This window comes from Ursus maritimus, unplaced genomic scaffold (genome assembly GCF_017311325.1).
Source record: "Ursus maritimus isolate PB19 unplaced genomic scaffold, ASM1731132v1 scaffold_24, whole genome shotgun sequence".
Lineage (NCBI taxonomy): Eukaryota > Metazoa > Chordata > Mammalia > Carnivora > Ursidae > Ursus > Ursus maritimus.
In genome coordinates, this window is record NW_024424897.1 from 43,988,583 (window position 1) to 43,988,898 (window position 316).

Genomic DNA, 316 nt, shown 5'->3' on the forward strand with positions numbered 1-316 from the left:
GTCACGGTCATCGGTCACCTCGATGTACTCATTGTCAGCGTCCTAACTGGCTTCCCCGCTCAGCCTGCTTCTCCTACCGTCTACTCTCAACAAAGCGCCAGAGGGATCTGTCTGAGAGAAAAGCCGCATCACAACACGCTTCTGTTCCAAACCCTCCCATGGCTCCCCTTCTACGCACAGTTTTTTGTTTGTTTTTTAATTTCAAGTTTTTATTTAAATTCAAGTTAGTTAACATCTACTCAGAGTTTTGTTTTTGCGGGGTTTTTTGTTTGGTTGGTTGGCTTTTTTGAGAGAGAGGGAGAGGGAAAGAGTGAAT

The 316-nt window shown here is 44.9% G+C and overlaps 1 protein-coding gene across 2 annotated transcripts in view; it reads right to left on the reverse strand.

The window, feature by feature from the left end:
* The window catches only part of MYO1C (myosin IC), a 24,167-nt gene that overhangs the window by 12,762 nt on the left and 11,089 nt on the right, over positions 1–316 (reverse strand). The gene's annotated exons all lie outside the window — the stretch shown is intronic.